This window comes from Suricata suricatta, chromosome 6, assembly GCF_006229205.1.
Source record: "Suricata suricatta isolate VVHF042 chromosome 6, meerkat_22Aug2017_6uvM2_HiC, whole genome shotgun sequence".
NCBI lineage: Eukaryota > Metazoa > Chordata > Mammalia > Carnivora > Herpestidae > Suricata > Suricata suricatta.
The window spans coordinates 29641538-29660396 of NC_043705.1; the positions used below are offsets into that span (position 1 = coordinate 29641538).

Consider the following 18859-nt stretch of genomic DNA (forward strand, 5'->3'; position numbering starts at 1 on the left):
AGACACATACACATAGAATCTGAACCAGGCTCCAGGCTCCCAGCTGTCAGCACAGAGCCAGATGTGGGGCTTGAACTCACAACTGTGAGATCATGACCTGAGCCAAAGTCGATGCTCACTGACTGAGCCATCCAGGTGCCCCCAAAGTAGATTTTTAAAAATATGTATTTATTTATTTTGAGAGAGAGAGAGAGCACAAGCAGGAACAAAGCAGAGACAGAGGGAGACAAAGAATCCCAAGCAGTGTCCACACTGTCAGCACAGAGCCCAACATAGGGCTCTGTCTCACGACCCGTGAGATCATGACTTGAGCCAAAATCAAGATTTGGATGCTGAACCGACCAAGCTGCCCAGGTGCACTTCAAAGTAGATTCTTAATAAGAATACTTGTCATAGGAATGAAGGGATACCCTGCCTCCCACATGGTGTGAGAGGTGATAGGGAGGGTGGACTGAGGGCAGGGATTGGAGGTGCTCTCTCTCTCCATACACACAGAGGGAACTGTTATCAGCTGCTGTGTATTTAGTGAAGAAATGCATTTTCTCCACCATCCTTTCTAACTATTTTTTTTTTTAATTTTTAACTTTCCTCAGATGTTCTGCCCTCTCTGTCCTGTGATTAATTTGGCATCCACTAACTGTATCATCCTCACTTTGTCTCACTCTTATTCTTGTTCTTTTTGCTTCCCTGCTTGCTTCTCTTTCCCATGCTTCTCTTGAGAGAGAGATTATCCAAATGAATTGAAATTGGTAATTTCAGAGGCAAATTTCCACTGTTGGAAGTCCAGTCTCGTACCAAAGCCTTCTCCCTGCAAAGGGCATTTCTCTCCATCTGTAAAATGGACGGAGTTTTTAAGAGGGTTTTTTGAACCAGTGCTGATGGGCCTTTGAGGGAAGGGTCTCAGAACTACACCACTGACCTTCCACATCCTTATCCTGAGAAGCCTCACCAAAGCCTTGAGACCACAGGAATCCATTATCCAACAGAGAGCTACTTCCTTTCCCATGTGTATGGTATTTGCAGTAAATATGAATCAGAAATAACAAGCCTTGCTTTCCCTCTCTCTGTGGGGTCTTGAAAACTCCTCAATCTAGTGAATAACAGCGTCTGCTGAGAATATAAATGGCAAGGCCACAGGGTAAGTGTAGGAGGACATGTCACCACAGGGCTGGCAGTGTATCAGAGTTGCTGGGAATGTGGATCTCAAGATTCAGACAGCTTTGAGTTTGAAGTCTGGCTTCTCTATGAATAGACTATAGGTGGCAATGGCAGAAGTCAAGTGTCAGATGAGTCCTAAAGTACTTTCCCCAAATCAGGCATTCTTGCTAGGTCCACCAGAGCCTCCTGTACCAAATCAGTTGTAGCACTTGGCCAGTCAAGTTGGGATTATTTCTTGCAGGAAATTCCAAACCACCAGAGTTTGAGCTCCTCAAAGTCAAGAACTCAGTTTTTTCTCTGCATCCCTAGAGCCAGCCCACATGGTGGACATGAAAGAAGGACACTGTACAGACTTTCCTTTTCTTCCAGAAAATGGAAGGTACTCATTTTCTTCCTCAAGGACACTATTCATTGAGACTTTGATATGCTTAGCACCTATGTGCTACATACCCTAACTATGTTATTTTCTTTAATCCTCATAATGGCCCTTGAGTTAGAGATTGAGACCATCTGCATTATCTCTCTCCTTAGTTATGGAAAGAGCCTCCTTCTGGAAGAACACTGAGTTCTTCTTTGTCTGATACCCAACTTCTGCCCTTCCCATCTGCAGTGTATGCACTCAGCAGCCAGAGTGATCCTTTAAAAATCATGTCACTGTTCTGCTCAGAACCCTTCAGTAGTTTCCCATTTCATCAGCATAAAATCCAAACCCTTAGTATGTCCTACAAGACCCTACATTAGCTCCCTAATCCCCAGTCCACAAATTTAATGATATCATGCCCCACCACTCTCCCCTTGCTGCCTGACATATTTCTCAAACATTGCGGCACACACTCTTGTCTTAGACCCTCCTGGCTGTCCCCTGTGCCTACAAATCTTTATCTTGATCTCTCCATGGTTTGCCCCCTTGCTTATTTTAAGTTTTGTTCAAGTGTCATTGTATCAGGGAGGCCTTCCATGACTCCCCTATGATGATTTTAAAATATGTCCACAAAACCTGAGACTCCTCCCATCAAGAGGTGGAATTACATCCCCCACCCGCTTTAGTATTGGCTTGACTTAGTGTCTACTTTCTAAATAATAGAATATGGTAAAGGTAATAGCATGCGACCTCTAAAACAAGGTCATAAAAGGCATTTGGGATTACCCTAGTCTGGTTATGAGAAACCATCAGGCAACCCCAAATTAAGGGAAATTATACATACTACCTGATCAGGACTCTTCAAAATGGTCAAGATTATGAAAAACAGTGCTTGCTTCAGCAGCACATATACTAAAATTGGAACGATTCAAAGAAGATTAGCATGGCCCCTGCACAAGGATGACATGTAAATTCATGAAGTGTTCCACATTTTTGCCATCAAGGAAATGCAAATCAAAACTACAATGAGATATCACCTCATCTCTGTCAAAATGGCTAAAATCAACAACACAAGAAACAACCGGTGTTGGCAAGGATGTGGAAAAAAAGGAATACTCCTGCACTGTTAATGAGAATGCAAACAGTACAGCCACTGTAGAAAACAGTATGGAGGTTCCTCAAAAAGTTAAAAATAGATCTACCCTATAATCTGGCAATCTCATGACTTGGTATTTATTCACCCAAAGAAAACAAAAACACTAATTCAAAGGGATACATGCACCCATCTGTTTATAGAATATTTACAATATTATTTACAATATTGTATTATTTACAATACCCAAATTATGGAAGTAGCCCAACTGTTCATCGATTGATGAATGGATAAAGAAGATGTGGAGAGTATATATACAATGGAATATTATTCAGCCATAAAAAAGAATGAAACCTTGCCATTTGCAACATTGTGAAGGGAGCTAGAGAGTATTGTGCTAAGCAAAATAAGTCAGAGAATGACCAATACTGTATGATTTCACTCATATGTGGAACTTAACAGAACAAATGAGAAAAGGGAGAAAAAGAGAGAGATAAACCAAGAAACAGAATCTTAACTACAGAGAACAAACTGATGGTTACCAGAGGGGAGGTGGATGGGGGAATTCATGAAATAAGTGATGGGAATTAAGGTGTAAACTTGTGATGAGCACCAGGTATTGAATAACTATACTGTACATCTGATACTAATATTACACTGTATGTTAACCAACTGGAATTAAAATTAAACTTTCGGGGGGGAAAGATGATGAAAAAGAAAGTGTGGGAAACTCTATGTTGATCGAAAGAGACTACGGAAACATGCTGACTAAACACAACTGATCTCTGGATACTGGAACAGAAAAGACATTAATGGAAAAATGGGCAAAATCTGACAAAAGTATGTAGTTTAGTTCATAGTGGTGTATCATTGTTAATCTCTTGATTTTGAGAAATGTACCATGCTTATATGAGTTATTAACATTAGAAGAAGCTGGGCAAAGTACATACGGGAACTCTTTGTACTATCTTTATAGCTTGTCTGTAAATCTAAAGTCATTCCTGGGGCGCCTGGGTGGCTCAGTCGGTTAAGTATCCAACTTCGGCTCAGGTCTCACAGTTCATGGGATCGAGCCCCGCATCGGACTCTGTGCTGACAGCTAGTTCAGAGCCTGGAGCCTGTCTTTGGATCCTGTGACTCCTTCTCTCTCTGACCCTCCCTGCTCATGCTCTCGCTCTCAAAAAAAAAAAAAAGAAAGAAAGAAAGAAAAGAAAAGAAAGTTATTCCTAAATATTACGTTTTTAAAAAAGGCATTGTGTCTTTCTCCTTACTTTCCTTCTTAGACAACACATGTGCTGCTATGTCACGAAGATACTCAAACAGCCCCAGAAGGAGGGTGGGCGCCTGAAGTGTCCAGCGAACAGTCATGGGAGTGAAGCATCCTAGAAGAGAGTCCTCCAGACCCAGTCAAGGTTTCAGGTAATTGCAGTCCCATCTGACATTTTGACCACAGTATCAAGAAAGTCTCTGAGAGGGGTGCCGGGGTGGCTCAGTCGGTTAAGCCTCCGGCTTTGGCTCAGGTCAGATCTCACGTTTGTGGGTTCGAGCCCCGTGTCAGGCTCTGTGCTGACAGCTAGCTCAGAGCCTGGAGCCTGCTTCCAGTTCTGTGTCTCCTCTCTCTGACCCTCTCCTTCTCATGCTCTGTCTCTCTGTATCAAAAATAAATAAAACATCAAAAAAAAAAAGAATAAAATAAGTTTAAAAAAAAAGTCTCTGAGCCAGAATGACCCAGTTAGGCCACTTCTGAATTCATGACCCTCAGAAACTGTGAGACAATACTTTATTGCTGCTTTAGGCTTCTGAGCTTTAGAATAATTTGTTATGCAACAATAGGTATCTAATACATGTAGATAGGGGCGCCTGGGTGACTCAGTCGGTTGAGCGTCTGACTTTGGCTCAGGTCATGATCATGGTTCATGAGTTTGAGTCCTGCGCTGACGTCTGTGCTGATAGCGTAGCCTGGATCTTGATTCAGATCTGTGTCTCCCTCTCTCTCTGCCCCTCCCCAGCTGAGCTCATTCTCCCTCTCTCTTTCTCTTTCTCTCTCCCTCTCTCTCTCTCTCCCTGTCTCTCCTTCTCTCTCTCAAAAATAAATAAACCTTAAAAACTAAAAAAAAAAATCTAGATAGCATACATTTAGATAGGTAAATATCTAAAATAGCCTCCTTCTAGTCACACTCAACCCCCCTTTCCAACCTCAGTTTGCTTTATAGCACTTATCAGGTGACACCACATTACATGTTTGTTTATTTTACTTCTGTCTCTACCCTAAAATGTGAGCTGCATGCAAGGGGAAACTTTGTTAGTTTATGTCCCCTGCACCTAGAACTGTTCCTGACACATAGTAAATGTTCAATAAGGGATAGTTGTAGTTGTTACTTTTGGATAACAAGGGGTTAGGTAAAAATCCTTCTCTATCCTTACCCAGAAAAACAACAACCACCACCCAGCCCCTGTGGTTAAGGTTGATGCAATATAGAACTAGGAAATATGAGCAGAGATTAGTCTGAAACTCTGACACCAGATTGAGTTCTTCATCCACTGAGAGACCTTAGACAAGTCTCTTCTTCCCTCTCGGTCTCTGTTTCCCCAAACACAAAATTCAAAAGACTGGGATGACCTACAAGATCACTAAGATTTCTTTCAGCTCTAATAGTCAATGATACCATTGACTATCCCAGGGTGGACTGGGAGGAATTAAGCAGGAGCTCAATTCTACAGATGGAGAAAGGGATTGAAGAATATATTTGATCCTCACAGGGACCAGGCAGAACTTGCCTACCTCCATGCTAAGCTCACTTCCTGGAAACTCCTTCCCATGTGATAATCTATTCCTTTGCCGAGGCCCAGCTCCCTATCTCTGCAAAGCCCACAAGCTGCCAATAACCCATTAGCACAAGTCTTCATAACATGTTCCCCACCCTGTGTTGTAACTGGATCTTTGTGTCCTGGGGCCTCAGCTCCTAACAGGAATAAGTAAGTCCCTAGGAAACACTCCCAGGCTTGCAATTCCTGCCTAGGGAACTTAGATCCTAAAGGAAGAAAGGAGAGAGAAAACAGGGGAGGAGGTGAAAGACGAGGTATATGCTGGTCTGAAATCCCTGAAATGTCTCCCCTTTCCTCCAGTCTTGGCCTCACCACCAAGAGAATCATCCACATCAGCCTGCCCACCCTTCTGTCCTACCCAAGTACTAGGTCAAAAGCCATTTATTTGAGCCATATTAATTCTCCCCTGCTCTTCCCTCCCTTAGTCCCCCACCCTTTCCCCACAATAAACATACTGAGTCCCTTCCCATCATCTGTTCCAGGTATCTGACAGCTTCCTGATATTTGGTATGAAGACAGGTTTGAGGGGCATTTTTTTCTCCACAACAGCTTCATGGAAAGGCTTGAAGAACTTGCTATGTTCTGGAAATCACAGGTGGTAGAATTATGTTTAGGCTGTAAAGTGAGGTTGGGAGCAGGGGGACATGAGGCAGGACAAGTAGGCAGGAATCAGTCTTGGATTTTGTCCCATAGGCCATGGAAGCCACTAAAGAATTCTGGACAGACTGAAACTCACTGCCTTCACACTCAGCCCTCCTCACTTACATCTCTTCCTATCTCTCTCTGTCCCCAACCCCTGTCCCATTTGTCTCATACCAAAATCTTAATGATATCCAAGATTTACTGAGAACCTTCACTGCCCCTCAAGCTTCCTGTTCACATTACCTCATTTCCATCATTCAGCACTGATGAAGTAGGCGTTATCGTCCCCTCTTCCCAGGTAAGGAAAATGACTCTAGTAAGTGGTTTGCCCAATTGCAAACTAAGAAGCAGAGCCCAAATGCTCAACCATTACCCTGATTGGTCCCTGCTCTCTACCTGTTTTCTTTTATTTTTTTTCAATATTGTATTTCTTTTTTTTGAGAGAGAGAGCGAGAGTGGGAGAAGGGGGGAGTCAGAGAGAAAGGGAGACACAGAATCTGAAGACAGGCTCCCGGCTCTGAGCTAGCTGTCAGCACAGAGCCTGATGTGGGGCTCGAACCCACGAACCGTGAGATCATGACCTGAGCTGAAGCCGGATGCTTAACCGACTGAGACACCCAGGTGTCCCTCTCTACCTGTTTTCTAATCTTTTTGAGGGAGGAGATGTCTCCAAGGAGGTCTTTGAGGTCTGGAGGCAAAACTGGGAAGAGTGACTACAGGAATTAAACAGTTCTGAAACTGAGATCTCCAGGTTCTGATGGGACCTATCTCACCCAGCCTTGCTCACCTCTCTGCTTGGCAGGAAGTGTCTCCCATTCTCCCCATTTCCTGTCTTGACCCATTTACTTACTCCAGTTCCCACATCCTTCTTCACTTCCAAATATATGGTTTGACCTTGTCTTTCAGTTTCTAGGTGATGCATTTGTTCTGAAAATGCCTGGATGGACCAAGACCCTCTGGAACCTCTGCAGAAAATTCAGATGTCTGGAGAATATGGCTGTACCTACCTTGTCCTTCCCCAACTCTAACAAAATAGGTGTGGACTGACCCTGGGTTTTCCAGGTTCTTCAGCAAAGGTTAGCTCCTTTCTACCTCATCTCCCACTACCTACACCTGTGCCCTCTAACAGGCTACAAATATATCCACATGTGCTTCCCCAAATATGCCAAATTCTTGAAATCTTTGCATGTGCATTTTCTCTCTTTGGAATGCCAGCATCTTGTCTATTCTAGGTTTTTGGGTTTTTTTTTTTCAGGAAAACTCCTAATTATCCTCAGGCTTTGCTCAAACATTATCTCCAGCCCAACTGATGTCATTATCAATCAGGCCCTCATTTCCTGCCTGGACTGCTCCCTCACTGGTCTCTAGGATGCCTTTCTGGCCCTACACCATCCAGTGCTCACACTGCACCCACAGTAACCTTTCTAAAATGCAAACATGGGCTGTAGGCTCGAGTGCTGGTGTCGAGATGGGCAAATTCATGACACCCGAGAAGGTGGTGCTGGTCCTGGCTGGACGCTACTCCGGACACAAGGCGGTCATTATGAAGAACATTGATGATGGCACCTCCGACCGTCCCTACAGCCATGCTCTGGTGGCTGGAATTGACCGCTATCCCCGCAAAGTGACAGCTGCCATGGGCAAGAAGAAAATTGCCAAGAGGTCAAAGATCAAGTCTTTTGTGAAAGTTTATAACTACAATCACCTCATGCCCACAAGATACTCTATGGATATTCCCTTGGACAAAACTGTCGTCAACAAGGATGTCTTCAGAGACCCTGCTCTTAAACGTAAGGCCTGGCGAGAGGCCAAGGTCAAATTCGAGGAGAGGTACAAGACCGGCAAGAACAAATGGTTCTTCCAGAAGCTGCGGTTTTAAATCTGTTTTGTTTCAGTCATTAAAAATACCCCCCCAAAAAAATAAAAATAAAAAATAAAAAAAATAAAAAAATAAAATGCAAACATGAGGGGCACCTGGGTGGCTCAGTCAGTTCAGCAACCGACTTCGGATCAGGTTGTGATCTCACGGTTTAGAAGTTCAAGCCCCACTTCGGGTTCTGTACTGACAGCTCAGAGCCTGGAGCCTGCTTCAGATTCTGTGTCTCTCTCTCTCTCTCCCTCCCTCACACTCTGCCTCTCTCTCAAAAATAAATAAACTTAAAAAAATTTTTTAAATAAAAAAATATAAAATGCAAATGTGATCTTATCACTTCCCTTCTTCAAACTTACAAATGGTTTCCAATGCCCTGAAGATAAAGTCAAACTCAACCTGTTTTGGGTGCTTCTTGTACCCCGCTCCCACCCACTTCTCTTGCTTCATGTCCTCCAGCCCTGCCCACCACCTTACTGATACTCCAACCAGATTTTCTGACACTTTTACTCAGTTCCTTGAAACTTGCCTGTTCTCTCTTGCCTACATAATGTTCTCTTGGCTGGAACTCTCTTTCCCTCCTTTTCCCCTAGCTGATTTTGACTAATCCTTCAAGCAGGTCTCAGTCTGAACTCACTTCACCACAGAGCTTTCCAGGACTCCCCAGATGAATTGAGCTGCTTCTGCTTTCTTGCCCCCGCTGACCATTATTTCCCCTAGGACAGCATTTATCTGGTCAATTACTACATATTTGTTTGCTCATATGTTTCCCACACCCAATTGGGTCCTACCTTATTCCCAGCTATAACCCAGAGTCTCATGCTGGTAAGCTCTCCAGGAGCAATTCTTGAACTGGTGAGTGAACAAAACCTTCCCTGTCTTCGTGGTGCATACTCAGGCACCCACTGCAGTTTCTACTACCACCACATCATAGTTACTATTCTAGATTATGAGTGATTGTTTCTCTGGGTGTTCCTCTCTTTTTATGGATGGGGACGGCACCTTGAATGTACTCGAGTGCCTAATACAGAGGTCAGCATTCACCTTCCATTTGTCTTCTATTTTTTATTCTTCTTATTTTTAACAAAATTGTATTGAATATCTACTATACACTAGATACCTTGGATGTAGCAGTGAACAAGGTAGCCAACCCCCTCTCCTTAAGCTCACATTCTAGTGGCATATATGGGTGCCTAGTGAACAGAGGGTTCAGTGGATCTCAGTCCAACTGGGAAGGCCCTGAGGACTTTTCTGTCTGCAACTGCACAACAAGGAGCAAAGCCTCAGGGGAAAGAGAATATATTTTCTAGGTGACATCTGGACCTCCGTTTGTGTAGGCCTCCATGGGACTAGCCCCAAGCAGCAGCAGGAAGTGATGGGGAGGGAGGAGGATGGATGATGATGTTGAAGCCCATGCCTACAACCACTTCATCCAGGCAACTGGGTTTTTTCTCTACCGTGGAACAGAGAAAGAGATCCACAGAGGGAAAGACATAAATGGATAGAAATGACAGAGAAGAGGGAAGGAGAGAAAAAGTTGAACAGAGAGATGAGGAGGAAGAGGAGTCAAATACTTGGACAGGGAAAAAGATGAAGGCAGAGATAAAAAGCCTGCAGGATTGAGCCCTGCCTATCTCATTTGGGTCACTGGGTGGGGGAGGGGAGATACAAAGGATTCATTTTTGAGCTCTTGGGATTCCCTAAATGATCCCTCAAGTTATCTCTGGCCCCATCTGGCCTAGGAGGCTTCTGCTAGGGACCTACCAGCCCCCAAACCAGAATATACTACTCCATGCGACCCTCAGGAATAGGGACAGGCAGTGATGGAAAAACACAGTTGCTCTGGGAACAGCAGTCCCTGATTTTCATCTTTTTCAGTAAAGATCATAGAAAGGACCCTGTGTTCACCATCTGTTTCCTAACTGGGGGCTCCAAGCTTTGCTCTCTGAGATGCAGGCCTGACAATATCTCAATCTGCAGGCACAGCACAGAAACTCCTCTGAGCTAAGAGCTGGGGAAGCAGCCCCCACCCCCGGAGCCCCCAGATGCCACGCACGAGCCAGAGTTGCTAATAGTGCCCTCCTCTTGCCAGCAGCTTCAGCTGCTCGCTCCTGAGGCTGTGATGCCATCTGCTGCTCAATTTAGGAAACTGGATGACTCTGTCTGCACAACCAAGGGCGAGCAGGACAGTTGGGAAGGGGGCCCACTTAAGTCTTGGAAGAGCCGTGTCTTTGTGTCTGGACGGACCCAGTACCAGACCTCAGGGACAGAACAATGCTCTGTTCCCTGCCACCACTCCTCTCAGACAAGGCAGGATGCCTCTCTTTCGCAGGAAGATACCTAAGGCTTTTGGAGAGAGGAGTAGGTTGGCTCTGCCCTTCATCAAAGTCCAGTGTTGTTTCAAGGTTCAATTGCCCAGAGGGATCCCAGCCTCCCTTTGAAGTTCTACAGCTTTCCTCAAAACATTTTGTTTTCTTTGCAGGTTTAAGTAAAATTATTCTAAGTTATATTAATTGGGTGAATGAAATAATGAGGTCAGGCCTATAGAAAGTGGGGCTTTGAAGAAATGCGCTTCCTCATGCAGAACTGAAATCAGACTCTCAGTGGGTTTCTGAAGTTCCTGCTGTGTTGTACCTTTTCAGGCCTCAACCCAGATAGGGTTGTGGGCTCCAGTGTTATAGGGGCCACACTAATGCCTGGCACCTATTTTTGATATTTCTTGAAGTAATGGTTAGCTTGAGGAGATTTCCTGCAAACCAGTTGAGGTAGCCAACCTCGGAGGTGGTCCCCAATGATCTCCATGTCCTGACAGTCATCCACATAGTCCCCCTTCCACATAGTACACGCCTTAATCTATGACCAATAGGACAGAAGTAATGGCATGTAATCGCCAAGATTAGATTAAAAAGACACTGTGGCTCCCTTCTTCGTGTCCCTCTGTCCCTCCCCCTCTCGTTGCCTCTCTCCCTGATCACTTGTTCTGAAGGAAGCCAGTTGCCTTGTTGCTAACTGCCCTATGGAGAGGCTCATGTGGTAAAGAACTAAGGCTTTCTGTCAACAGCCACATGAGTGAGATTGGAAGCAGATCCTCTTAGGAAGCCTTCAGATGACTGCAGCCCTGGTAGACGGCCTGACTGCAAACTCATGAGCAGCCCTGAGCCAGTACAGCTGAGTTATTCCCATTTCCTTACCCTCAGAAACTGAAATAAATGTTCAAAGTTTGGGGTAATTTGTTATGCAGCAACATAATAAATCTGTCATACAGTATTATTATTATATCACAGCATATCATCTCCATTTCCCCATAATATGCAAGCCCTACCCCCTCAACCTCTTTAACCTCATCTCCTACTACCCCATCCTCTCCCTAGCTCAGCTTCACCCAAGGCTCACTCCTTTATGCAGGCCCTTTGATTTTGCTTTTATGTCTGCTGGAGCCCCCTCTCAGCTACCCCTAAATCTCTGCACAGTTGCTCCCTTATCTTGTTGAGGTCTTGTATTCACATGTTGCCTTTTCTTTTCTTTTTTTCTTTTAATAAATGTTTATCTATTTGTTTTGAGAGAGTGTGTGTTTGAGAGAATCCCAAGCAGGCTCCACACTGTCAGCACAGAGCCCCATATGGGATTCGATTCTACAAACCATGAGATTGGGACCTGAGCCAAAATCAAGAGACAGACACTTAATGACTGAGTCACCCAGGCACCCCCACATGTAGCCTTTTCAAAGTAGCTTTCCTTGACCCTCTGCACACCTGAACTGCAGCTCCCACATGTGCCTATTCTTTTCCCTAATTTATTTTTATCCTTAGCACTTATGATTATAAAATATACATAATAAAAATTTTTTTGTTATTTCTATCTCCCCCTCCTTAATATATGCTCCATGATGGCAATAATTTGTGTTTTTTGTCTATTTTGGTCACTGCTCTAGCCCCAGCATTGGACTAGTGATTAGGGATACACATAACAGATGTGCAATACATATTCAGTTGAATGGAGACAAAATGTCACAATTCTTCAATTATAGTATATATATCCTCTAGATGCCTCATATCACATGCCATGTTATGATGTCACATATATATTATCTTAAAGGCAGTGTAAGGCAGTGCGGAGAGAATAGAGCCATAAATAAGAAGACTTAGCTTTGATGTTTCCTGGCTAGCTACATTACTGTAAGTGAGGCATGTAACCTTTCTGAGCCTCAGTTTTACTCATCTGTAAAGTGAAGTTATTATAACCTCCCTGTCCTACCTATAGTGTAGGTATAGAAATCAAATAATGAATGCTCCAGTATTTAAAAAATCTAACACAGGGGCACCTGGATGACTCAGTTGGTTATGCATCCAACTTCGGCTCAGGTCATGATCTCATGGTTCGTAGTTTCAACTCCCATGATGGGCTCTGTGCTGACAGTTCAGAACCTGGAACCTGCTTTGGATTCTGTGTCTCCCTTTGTCTCTGCCCCTCCCCCGCTTGTGCTCTGTTTCTCTCTGTCTTTCAAAATTAAATAAAGGTTAAAAAAACTTTAAAAATAATAAAAAATAAAAATCTAACACATAATATAGTTTCTGAAATGTCATGTGTCTCAGAATATAGTCTTGGGGGATGGTAGCAGATAAAAAGGTCAAAGAAGTCTGGGAAATTTGGGTTCCAATGTTCTTTTTTTAAATTTTTATTTATTTTTGAGTGTGGGGGAGCATAGGCGGGGGAGGGGTAGAGAGAGAGGGAGACACAGAATGTGAAACAGGCTCCAGGCTCTGAGCTATCTGCACAGAGCCTGATGCAGGGCCCAAACTTATGAACCTATGAAATCATGACCTGACTTGAAGTTGCACACCTAACCAACTGAGCCATGCAGAAGCCCCAGGTTCCAATACTCTAATGACTCTTCTTGGACATTTACAACCATTAGCATATGAAAGTGTCTGAAAATCCTGCATGTAAGTCTTTCCAAATGCACCTGACTTTACTTGGTCTTGATCTCTATAATACATAATGCATAGAGAGCACTGCCTTTCTTGTCAGAATAGCATTGCTCCTTTAGAGCAAGATGGATTTCTAAAGTTCCTAAAACAAATCCCAGTGAAGTGGGCGACGAGATCCAACAGGTGAAATAGAAATTGGGAGGAGGGAAGAAGAAAAGAAAAAGGAAAAAGTGGGAAGTGAGAGAGGGGTGGGCAATCAAGAACAAGGAAAGGGGAAGGAAGAGGAAAAAAACAGTGAAGGGAAAAAAGGACAACTAAACCCATCCCCTTTGAAATGAAAAGAGTTCTACAGAACAAAGCCAACCTGAAATTTCCCAGTGGTGGTTGGCGGTGAAGGGGGAGCAGAGGGAGAAATCTAGGAATCCTGATGCTCCCTACAGAGCCCAGTTTATTCCTTTGAGTGTTGCCTCTGCCAATTTATGCAGGTGGAGCTGGGGTTTCCTTCTCAGCTTCAAAGAACCTCTGACTGAAGAGATTTCTTCCTTATTCAGGAAAAGGAATCAGGTAAACCAAAACAACATCTTCTCAATTTAGTGTACTCATTAAGTGCCTGAAGTGGCAGCTGCCATTTTTCCTTTCCTCACAAGCAATAAGCCTTATTAGCAACATCCATCTCCCCAGAGCACGCCTGACTTGGAAAAGGAAGAGGAACTGCATTTCCTCCCGCAAAGATTCCCTAGGCTGAGTGGGAGAGGAAGAGGTGGGCAGGTTTATTCCTGACTTCCAAACAGGCCTGCCCTAGCCCAGTCCAGACACTAATAGAAAAGATTCTTCAGCTCTCTCTGGAATCCACTCACACTTCCAGCCCTCATGACTAGGAAGTCTTTTGTTATATCTCATTTCAGTCTTTTCCCTGTAACTTCATTTTTTACTGCCTTTCTCTTACCCCAGAAGAAGGGAGTGACTTGACTGTCCTAAGTTGCATGTATAGAACAACTTACACTATGACCAGTATAGTTACAAACTGTATCTCGGGGCCTATGATTGGTGAATACTATTTGAGGAACTTCATTTCCCACCAACTCTGAGACTGGGCTTTTTTTTTTTTTTATGTTTATTTCTTTATTTTGACACAGAAAGAGATAGAGAGTTAGCAGCAGACAGGCAGAGAAAGAGAATCCCAAGCAGGCTCCATACTATCCACGCAGAGTGTGATGTGGGGCTCAGACACACAAACCGTGAGATTGTGACCTGAACCGAAATCAAGAGTTGGATGCTTAACTGAGCCACCCAGGCACCCCTCTCTTTTGTTTTTAATTGTGTGATTCAAAGTGGGGCTAGGTAGGTCATGAGAAAGGAAGTGATATAGGTGGAGCACCTGCCTGGCCCCTTATATATGACATCTCATTTCATCTTTACAGAAACCTAAAATTTAGAAACTGTAATTCCCATTTTATAGGGGAAGGTACTGGAGTCCAGAGGTCACTTAAAGTCAAACAGCTGACAGGTAGGTGGTAGAGAGGCAGAATCTCTTTGACATCTCACTCCCAAACCCATGTTCTCTACCAAACAGGCTTGACTAGACCACACAGAAACCTGGGTCTTTGGTTTCTTTGTATTCTTTGTGATATATTAGGTCTATCTCCTAACCCCACAAACATGCTTGGATTCTGGCTATTTTCACATGCCCATTTACTTCAGGGTACACTTAACATCAGAAAAGTGCAAGTAACTCAAGTCTTTGCTGTGACCAAATCTGAACTCACTCTGATGTCCACCTGCTTCATCAGACTGTAATCTCCATAATGGTAAAGATCATGTCTATCTTATTCATCATGCTATCTCTCCCTAGGGTCTACCACAGGGTCTACATGGTAGATACTCAATGTGTTGACTGAAGGAATAACGACAGAAAGAAAAGATTCCATAAAACAAGATAAGAGAATGTGAGACAAACATTTAAAAGGCCAACATTTAATTTAAAGAAGGAGAAAAGAGGTAGCTAGGAAGAGACTGAGAGATAGCAAGATAAGAAAACTCAGCACAAACAAGCAAGATAAAAATAGCCTCTTGCCACTGTCCTTTTAAAATTACTTTCTATATTTGAGCCTAAGTGACAAGTGAAATCTCCTCTGTAATTTCCCATGTGTTCAGCTTAATGAATTTCTGGCAAATGGTTTCAGCATCGGAGGGCCAATTTGGACATTGTGGGGGTGGAGTTGGTGAGAAAATGAAGGGTATGGAAATAGACTAATTGAGTCTAGAAACCAAATGAAGAGGTGATTGGAGGCATGTGAGGAGGGAGCCAAGTCCTGGAACTTGCTCAACATCAAGAAGGACTGGGAATTGCTCTAGCTGATGTCATTGTGATGCTACAGAAGGAGTCCAGAATCCTGAGATGGCCTTGAAACGATTGTTTGTGTCACACTGCCTATCTTCTAAAGAGCTTTCTTTGTTTATGTAGAGAGCATTATATTAATGATTTAACTTCAGCCATTGGAGGGACTAAAGAGACTGTCTTTTTCAGGTCCATAAATCCTGTACACAGTAGGTATACCATAAATGTTCAAGCAAATCATTATGAGGGAGTGAACTGAGGAAGTGGAAGACTGGGAATACATAGTCTACTCCTCTGAATCTGTTCAGGTTGCCCACCCAGATGCATTAAGTTTCTCTGTATACTAAGGAAGAAGCTCTGAGGGACCATAGGACCCACAATAAAAATTCTTTTCAATGTAGACAAAAATCTTAATCAGAATGCATGTCTTTCAGGTCCCCAAGTATGCTTTTCATTGTTGTTTTAATAGCTTTATTGGTATATAAGTCATATACCATATAAGTCACCCATTTCAAGTATAGAATTCAATGGTTTTTATTATACTCAGATAAGTGTAACCATCACAATTTGAGAATATTTGATCATCACCTCAAAAAGAAACCTATAATCTTTAGCTATCACCCCGTTTCTCTTTTATTTTTTTAATAGTTTATTTATTTTGAAGGAGAGAGAGAGAACATGGGTGCATGCATGAACAGGAGAGGAGCAGAGAGAGAAGGAGAGAGAAAATCCCAAGCAGTCTCTGCACTCTGAGCTCCATTTCACAAACCATGAGGTCATGACCTGAGCTGAAATCAAGAGTCAACTGCTCACTTACTGAGCCACCTAGGTACCCCAACCCTCCTCCCCTTTATTTATTTTCTGTCTCTATAGATTTTCCTGTTGTGGAGTTTCATATGAAAGGAATCAAACAATATGTGGTCTGGCTTCTTTAACTTCTTTTTTTTAATTAAAAAAAATTTTTTAATGTTTATTTATTTTGAGAGAGAGAGACAGAGTATGAGCAGAGGAGGGCCAGAGAGAGATACACACAGAATCCGAAGCAAGCTCCAGGCTCTGAGCTGTCAGCACAGAGCCTGATGCAGGGCTTGAAAGCATAAGCGAGATCATGACCTGAGCCGAAGTCGGATGCTCAACTGACTGAGCCACTCAGGAGCCCCATGGCTTCTTTAACTTAATGTTACATTTTCAAAGTTCATTCATGTTGTAGCATGAATTAGTACTTCATTCCTTTTTTTTGACCAAATAATATTCCACAGTATAGATATTTCACATTTTGTTTGTCCATTTGTCAGTTAATGGACATTTTAGTTGTGTTTTAGCCACCATGTATAATGCTGCTATAAAAATTTATGTACAAGTTTTTATATGGACATACATTTTCATTTTCTTGGGTATATACCTCTAAGAGTAGAATTGCTGAATCATAAAGTAACTCTATGTTCAATCATTTGAGGAACTGCCAGACTGTTTTTCAAAGCAGCTGCACTATTTTACATTCCCACCAGCAGCGTATGATGATTCCAATTTCTCTATATCCTTGCCAATCCAACTATACTTTTGAGAAATAACAAGGACAACTGTAGGGCTCCACTCTGATTTAGATAGCTATTACAGAGAAGCAGCAAGAAGAGGCAAGTCCAGGGATGAAAGAGAGATCCCTCTTCTACTGTAAGCTCTTAGGATAATCCAGAGGGAATGGTGCCATCTCTAGTACTCTCTGACTCCCCAAGTTAGGTTACCTGTCTTCTAACATCAGCCCAAGGATACCTATACCACATGTCTCTTTTCCCCGCTAGATTGTAAGCTTTAGGCAGGCAGAGATCTCAAGTGCTGACTTTATCTGCAGCACCTGAATAGGGTTTGGCATATGGCAGGCACTCAGTAAATGCTGATTGGTTGACTAACTGAATAAATGATTAAACATTTCTCTACTGGTGGTTCCTGTTCAGGGAGGAGAGGAAAGGCTCAAACTCAGGGGCAAAAGGCTTTAAGGAGGGAAGCAAGGAAAGAATAGATGCAGGAGAAAGGGAAAGTCACACAAGAAATTTGGGGACCTACTGTCCCTTAGGGCCAACCTTTCCAATTACAAGGTCAAACTCGGAGCTAATGGACCTACCCTAATCCTTTTTTTGCCTTTCATCTGGCTGCATTTTTTCTAGAAATTTTCCTTTTCTTTTTTGTTATTATTTCTAACAAGTTTGTCTTTGCAAGAATAAGAAAGTAGAAAAGTAGTTACTACTACAGGCAAAAGAGCACATAAATCAATTCACCAAAATGACTTTAGAATATAAAAGGCTGGGTGTTAAGAAGGTTGACTATGTAGGATTTTTTAACTAAGAAATGCAGAAACCATAATTGAGGTTTTCCTCCTTATCAAACTGAAAGCCCTGTATCTAAAAAACATGACTACATTTTTTTTTCATGACTACATTTTCAACGACATAACACGACCCACCACTCAGCCTTATGCATGAGGCTGGCCTTCCTTCCACACAAATCCTGCCTCCTATGTGACTAATCTGTACCTAGTAGTCACTGGGTCATTGGTCCCTCTCTCCCCAAAGGCCCTGTATACCTTTAGCCTCAATCACTTCCTGTCTCTTCTCTGAAATCACACATGCACATATTCACACAAACCTCATCTTTCTTTTCATGAATCCTCAGGTAGGTCTCCTTCTCCATTTTGTGTGTTTGGAAGAAAAGAAAGCAAAATATATGAGATGCCAATGCAATTTCTCTTTTAGCAGAACCTCACAGGACAATTACCCACCCAATCTGCAGGGTTTTATAGCTCTCATAACCCTCCTTATGAACACACTGCGACAGCCAGATGCAGGCATTGATTATGGCAGCAGTTTTCAGCCACATTCCTATTTAACTACAAAGCAGAGCTCCTACCTACTAGCTTAACACTGCTCATGTGCCTTTTTTAAAATTACTGTATTTATGTAAGCCTTTTTCCAACCAGAGACTGTGTCCAACTCCATCAAAACTTGCCACTTCTCCAGTCTCTTTCTGGCCTCAGAGTCTAGTGTCTCTAGCTGGAATCAATTTAGCATTCACTCTAGCCTTTCTCAGCAGAGGTCTGTGAGGATTGGGGAGCATAGGAAGCACATTTTTTTTTCATTGTGATAGCTGAGAGAAGATAATAAAACACACTGGCAGATGCCAAGAGCAGTGGCTGCTTCCTAGGGGCTTGCCTGGCAAAGTTGTCAGGTGCAATAGATAGCAGACCTGGTAGGCTGCAGTGGGGGCAAGAAAAGGGAGGGGCTCCAGCTTTACCCACGGTTCAGCAGGACATAATCTTATTGACTCCAGCCAATATGGAAAGGAAATTTTAGTATTCAAAAGAAATGCTGGTAACTCAGTGGGCAGTCTGTCCACACTGAAGATGTGGCCTCTTTGGCTGATTATGCCACGATGCAAGGTAACTCCGGCAGAGGAAGCCAGTATTCTTTAACTACTGCAAGTCAGCGAAGGATTCTACTGAAGGGCACCAGGGATGTTGTCCCACACGTTTAGGCTGTAAGAGTGCCAGACATAATCTTTCCGAAAATATCCTGGAGAGAACCGAAAACCAAGGTGACCTGATGGACGAGCCATCAGCTAGCCTAAGGAAGACACTACTAGGTAAAGCCAG

At 43.1% G+C, this 18859-nt stretch overlaps 1 long non-coding RNA gene, 1 other non-coding gene and 1 pseudogene across 2 annotated transcripts in view; all 3 read left to right on the forward strand.

Annotated features, from left to right (window-relative positions):
* Nucleotides 1-7241, forward strand: part of LOC115294256 — a 42812-nt gene extending 35571 nt beyond the window's left edge. The window contains exons 4-5 of the long non-coding RNA XR_003909788.1: nucleotides 3896-4031; nucleotides 6987-7241. This is a non-coding gene — a long non-coding RNA (uncharacterized LOC115294256). The remainder of the gene's footprint in view (nucleotides 1-3895; nucleotides 4032-6986) is intronic.
* Nucleotides 2408-2514, forward strand: LOC115295026. The gene has a single exon (XR_003910260.1). It is a non-coding gene; the product is annotated as a U6 spliceosomal RNA (small nuclear RNA).
* A 292-nt stretch (nucleotides 7242-7533) lies between the features above and the next one.
* Nucleotides 7534-8001, forward strand: LOC115294253 (annotated as a pseudogene).
* Nucleotides 8002-18859: the final 10858 nt, after the last annotated feature.